A 6,128-nucleotide genomic window follows, 5' to 3' on the forward strand; every position below is an offset into this window, starting at 1 on the left:
CCTTCTTTTCCTTTCTTTCTTTCATCTGGCTTTCCGTCCTTCCTTCCGTCCTTCCTTCCTCCGGCTGGGTCATGTCGCTCGGTAAATGTTAATTAATAAAAACATAACAAAGATATTAATTATAAATAAACAGCTAGCAGAGAGGAAATGAGCAGCGTGCGCTTTGGCTTGGTTTGGTCTCCATGGAAACGAGACTACGGGAAGACAGAAGGACTAAACCGTTCAAACAACAGTTTTGTCAAGTCTTTTCCTTTCTCTTTCTTTCTTTCTTTCTTTCTTTCTTTCTTTCTTTCCATCTCCCATTTTTTCTTTCTTTCTTTCTTTCTTTCTTTCACCTGTCCTTCCTCCCTTTCTACTATCTTTCCTTACTTCCTTCCATCTTTCCTTCCTTCCTTCTTTCTTTCTTTCCATCTTCCCTTTTTTCTTTCTTTCTTTCTTTCTTTCTTTCTTTCTTTCTTTCTTTCTTTCTTTCTTTCTTTCTTTCTTTCTTTCATCTGTCCTACCCCCCTTCCTTCCTTCCTCCCTTCCTCCCTCCCTTCCTTCCTTCCTTCCTTCCTTCCATCTTTCCTTCCTTCCTTCTTTCTTTCTTTCTTTCTTTCTTTCATCTGTCCTACCTCTCTCCTTTCCTTCTTTCTTTCTTTCTTTCTTTCTTTCTTTCTTTCTTTCTTTTCTTTCTTTCTTTCTTTCTTTCTTTCTTCCTTTCTTTCTTTCTTTCTTTCTTTCTTTCTTTCTTTCTTTCTTTCTTTCTTTCATCTGTCCTACCTCTCTTCCTTCCATCCTTCCTTCCTTCCTTACATCTTTTTAATGATCCGGCCCTTTAATGAAAATGTAAGTTTTAAAGAGACCCGACATTCCCACATGAATGTAAATAATATGTTATAATAAAGTGAAAACATGTTTTTATCTTTATTTTATTACAGGAGGTGTTTTTATTTCTTATGAATTCAACTTTTTAAAACCTTTTTTAGACAAAACATGGAAGGAAACAGCAAGATAAAGTTCAGGGTCTGCTGTTTTAAACCCAAAGAAAGTGCCTCAAAATTGTACCTTGAGTAATACTGCAACATTTAGTCGATTTATTGATTAATTTGATGTTGATTAACGACTTGTTTTCATAATTTTTTGACAGAAAATTACAAAAAAGTAGCTTTGTCAGGGTGATGGTTTTGTGCTTTTCTGTGTCATTACTGCTTTTTTAATATAAATATCTTTAGATTTTTGACTGTTTATCAGACAAAATAAGACCTAATTTTCCACTTTTCCTTATTTCCATTTGCCGAGTGATGTTAAGCAGACCCAAACTACAGATTATCCAGTCATGAAGTAGCCAGCTTTTGTTTCCTTTGCTGTGCCGACCATTTCCTGTCACATATGTGCCCAAAAATATACAACCCTGCATCTAATCACTGACATCCAGAATACCAGATATATCTAAACACAATGACATTAATGGCTTCTATAAGCAGCATTTTTCACGATTCTTCTGACGTTTTATGACTAAATGGAAATATTAGTTGCAAACATAAATTCAATCCATAAACAGTTAACCTCTTCCTGCTTCAGTTTGGAGGCGGGACTATTGCACCTCCTCTCCTGCTACGATTGGCTACTTGTGCTGCTGCTGCTGGTTTGGAGAGGAGGCGGGTCGAATCGCTGCTGCTCCACCTCCAGGTGTCCCGGCCAGTTTAAATAGTGTGGAGGAGAGGAAGGGCTGCATCATCATCATCATCATCATCATCACCACTTAATCTACCTGCTATGATATTCTCATTTCCCTGGAGCTCAGCCTGCAACCTGTACTGAGGACTGAAACACTGCAGAGTGAGTATGAAGACTTTTTTTAATTTGTAATTTATTAATCTGAATACATGAAATTTAACTGTGCAACTTTAATTTAGGTTTCTTCCAGTGGTTGCAGTTTAGTTTTCTGCAGGGACTCCTTATTATATTAACCACAAAATCTTAAAATTATCACATAAAAAATGCAAAATTTATTATAAAAATACTAAAAAGTTGCATGTTAAGAGCTGTAAGTCATATTTCTGTCACTTTTAAAGCCAAAAGACACCAAGATGTGTCATTATTTGCCATTAAAAAGTAATAAATTGATATTATAAATGGTTTAATTCAATATCAACATCAGAATCTATTATAGGATTATTTTAATTGATATTAAGCCTGTTTGACTCACTTTAACTCTCCCTGTGAACATGGCTGTAGTGTAAATTAGATGCTGCATATTGATTTCTGCTACCTGCTCTTGTTTGGCCTGTGTGCGCCGACGGCCACACATGGACGCACCTTGTGACATGTCACCATTTTGGTTGTAAACGGTAAGCTTGGCTGGACACATGAGCTGCACCTTATAAGGTAGTATGGCTTTGCTAAGTCCGTAGCATCCCTCTTTGGGCTACCGGGCTACCAGGAGCAAAGGGTTAGCCAAACATGGGCATTCCAGCATGGCAGCCGAGTTGTTTGATTATAGGGTTTATCTGTGTGCTGCTTTTCATGTTTTATTGCCTGCTGTTGGATGGGAGTGTCAAAGCAGACAGCGCTGCCTTGTGACCTGCACGGAGAGGCAGAGACAGGAATAAGTGAGTAAGTAGCTGATGCAAACGTAGGAAATGTTACCGTTATCATCAGCTGTGATCTGTCAGGTCAGGCACTTCTCTCTGAAAAACCCAAATGTAAATTGCTCTGTGTGGCGTTGTGTGGATGCAGAAAAGGCAGCAGTTTGATCCTCAGGGGGAGACGAGCGTAATGCACCTGTTTGACTGAGTCTGCTGCGTGATGAGAGCTTGAAGTATCTGCAGAGAAAGGTTAACGCTGTGTTGATGCTGTGTTCTTTATATTCATTCATTCATGCTTTGTTCTGCTGTTAGAAATGAGATGACAGGTGTGAGGATGTTTATTTAAAGGTCTTAAAACTTCTTTAAAGGAAAATTTGAAGTGCGACACAGGTGATTAATTAAGTTAGTGATGTCAAAGGTTTTTAATTACAGGTCAGGATATTAAATACTTTGCTAGAAATATGTAGAAATTTAAAGTTTGCACGTGAATCTGTAAATGTATATGTGTGATAAGCCACGGTTTAAGATGTAGTTCTTATTTTAAAGGTATGACTTAACTTTCGGCTTGTATTATATCCATTTAAAGGACAAGTTCACAGTTTTACAAGTGTTTTAAAACAACAGTCAGGAGCCCAAATGATCATTAAAGCAGTTTATCTCTCTGTAATGATTCCTCCTGTTCATACTGACCATTAGAAGATCCCTTCATCATGTTTACAATGGAAGTGATGGAGGACTAAATCCACAGTCCTCCTTCTGTGGAAACATGGATTTAAAAGATGATCTGAAGCTAATATGAAGCTTCAGATGACAGGAAGAAAGAAGGAAGAGAAGGAAAGAATGAAAGAAAGAAAGAAAGGAAGAAAGAAAAAGGAGGAATATGAAGAAAGAAAAATGAGGAGGAGGAAAGAAAGAAAAATGAGGAGGAGGAAAGAAAGAAAAAAGAGGAAAGAAGGAAAGAAAAAAGGGAGAAAGAAAGAAATAAAGAAAAAGGAGGAATATGAAGAAATATGAAGAAAGAAAAGAAAGAAAAAGGAGGAAAGAAAGAAAGAATGAAAGAAGCAAAGAAATACAAAGGAGGACGAAAATGAAAGAAAGAAGAAATAAAGAAAGAAAGAAAGAAAAAGGAGGAATATGAAGAAAGAAAAGAAAGAAAAAGGAGGAATATGAAGAAAGAAAAAGGAGGAAGATGAAGAAAGAAAGAAAAGAGAAAGAAAACAAGAAAGAAAACAAGAAAGAAAAAGGAGGAAAGAAAGAAAGAAAAAAAGGGAGAAAGATGAAGAAAGAAATAAAGAAGCAAAGAAAGAAAAAGCGAAAGAAAGAAAAAAGGAAGAAAGATAAAAAAAGAAAGAAAGGAGTAAAGGAGTAAATGAGTCTTCAACGTTACAGTGTTTTTAGTAGCAAAGTCTTTTTGTTACTATGGTTACACCACAGCTCAACAGGGAAACACTAAGAGGGAATCTGATGCTAAAAACACTGTAAATGTGTCAGATATCACTTGATATGACTAACTCACACTGATGAAGCTCAACAGAAGCTGATCATCTACTTTATAATGATGGAGATCTTTTAATAGTCAGTATGAACAGGAGGAATCATTACAGAGAGGCTCATATAGATATCTGACTGCTGGTTTAAGACACTGGAAAAATTGTGAACTTTTCCTTTACAGTGAGGAAAGTTCTCCAGGGAATTAATGTGTGTGTGTGTGTGTGTGTGTGTGTGTGTGTGTGTGTGTGTGTGTGTGTGTGTGTGTGTGTGTGTGTGTGTGTGTGTGTGTGTGTGTGTGTGTGTGTGTGTGTGTGTGTGTGTGTGTGTGTGTGTCACATGCATGGTTCAGTGTGATGGAAAAAAGTTTAAATATTGTATGTTTTGACTCACGTGCAGAGAATAGACTGATCCTCACGGTCTGTGGAGAGAGAGAGAGAGAGAGAGAGAGAGAGTGAAAAAGAGAGCGAGAGAGAGAGAGAGAGAGAGAGAGAGAGAGAGAGAGAGAGAGAGAGAGAGAGAGAGAGAGAGAGAGAGAGAGAGAGAGAGAGAGAGAGAGAGAGAGAGAGAGAGAGAGAGAGAGAGAGAGAGAGAGAGAGAGAGAGAGAGAGAGAGAGAGAGAGAGAGAGACAGAGAGAGAGAGAGAGAGAGAGAGAGAGAGAGAGAGAGAGAGTGAAAAAGAGAGCGACAGAGAGAGAGAGACATGGAGAGAGGGACAGAGAGAGAGAGAGTGAAAAAGAGAGCGAGAGAGAGAGAGAGAGAGGGACAGAGAGTGGGAGAGAGAAAGAGAGTGAGAGACATGGAGAAAGAGAGGGAGAGAGGGAGAGAGAAAGAGAGAGAGAGGGAGACAAGGAGAGAGAGAGGGAGGGAGAGAGAGAGAGGGAGAGAGAGACAGAGATAGAAAGAGATAGAAAGAGAGAGAGAGATAGATTGAAAGCACATTTGAACACTTTTAACAGTCAGTATGAACAGGAGGAATTATTACAGATGGACACCTGACACTTTGTGAACTTGTCCTTTAAGTTTCCGTCAGGGAGGAGGGAAAGGAAGGTCGGAGGGAAGGAAAGAAGGAAGGAAGAAAAGGGGGATGGAGGAAGGAAAGAAGGAAGGGAGGAAAGAGAGGAAGGAAAGAAAGAGAGAAAGGAGGGAGGAAGGACAGACAGAAGGAAGGAAGGAAGGAAGGAAGAATGTTTTTGAATGTTTTTGTTTTAATTAGGAATCAAACTTTGTATTTCTGCTGTTTGACTTAACCTTTGTGTCCTCCCGGGTCAAATTGACCCCGTCTGTTTAAACTGTTCCTTCTTTCCTCCCTTCCTTCCTTCCTTGTCCTTCCTTCCTCCCTCCTTCTCTCTTTCTTTCCTCCCCCATGTCCTTCCTCCCTTCCTCTTTTCCTTTCTCCCTCCCTCCTTCCTTCTTTCCTCCCTCCCTCCTTTCTTTCTATCTTACTTCCTCCCTTCTTTCCTTCCTTCTTCCTTCCTCCCTCCTTACTTTCCTTCCGTCTTCCTTCCTCCCTTCCCTCCTCCCTCCTTTCCTTCCTTCTTCCTTCCTTCCTTCCTTCCTTCCTTCCTTCCTTCCTTCCTTCCTTTACTTCCTCCCTTCCTTCTTTCCTCTGTCCTTCTTTCCTTTCTCCCTCCCTCCTTCCTTCCTCCCTCCTACCTTCCTTCCTTCCTTCTTTCCTCCGTCCTTCCTTCCTTTCCTCCCTCCTTTCCTTCTTCCTTCCTCCCTCCCTATTTTCCTTCTTTCTTCCTCCCTTCCTTCCTCCCTTCCATCCTTCCTTCTTCCCTCCTTTCATTGACTCGAGGACAACAGGAGGGTTAAAGGCTGATGATGAAATGTGATGATTTGAACTGATTTTGGACTTTAAGAAGTGTTTTTTTTTTACTGTAATAATAAAACTAATCCCAGTTCACAGTTTTCAGTATCTGATTTCTACTGTGTGATGTCATCAGGACTCCCATAGACGCAGCAGAGGCCGATCCACACGTCAGCTCGACCGCCTCCGAATCACCAGCGACCCACTCCGCTGCCCGCGCGCCTCCCGTTGACTCGCCCGCCGACGGTGACCTTTCC

This window comes from Scomber scombrus, chromosome 18 (assembly GCF_963691925.1).
Source record: "Scomber scombrus chromosome 18, fScoSco1.1, whole genome shotgun sequence".
NCBI lineage: Eukaryota > Metazoa > Chordata > Actinopteri > Scombriformes > Scombridae > Scomber > Scomber scombrus.